Raw genomic sequence first — 279 nt, forward strand, 5'->3', positions numbered from 1 at the left:
GAGGAGAGAAATATATGAAGGAAACCGTATTCGCTTTCTGTATATAAACATATTACTATCAGAGCCGTCTCAGTCTATCTGTGGCATTTTTCGTTTTTTTTTTTTTCCACCGCAGAACTGCTTTATACAATTCACAAAATTCTCGATTCAAAAGAGATACTTGAACTGAGTATTGCTTCTGCTGCTGCTGCTGCAGCAGGGGTAATGCGTACCTCTTCGGCGGCAAATTTAATAACTGCTGAGAAAGGAGTGGCATCGGGGACGCAAAGAACCTTATAC

Source organism: Eimeria mitis, genomic scaffold (genome assembly GCF_000499745.2).
Source record: "Eimeria mitis Houghton genomic scaffold, Emh_scaff1806, whole genome shotgun sequence".
NCBI lineage: Eukaryota > Apicomplexa > Conoidasida > Eucoccidiorida > Eimeriidae > Eimeria > Eimeria mitis.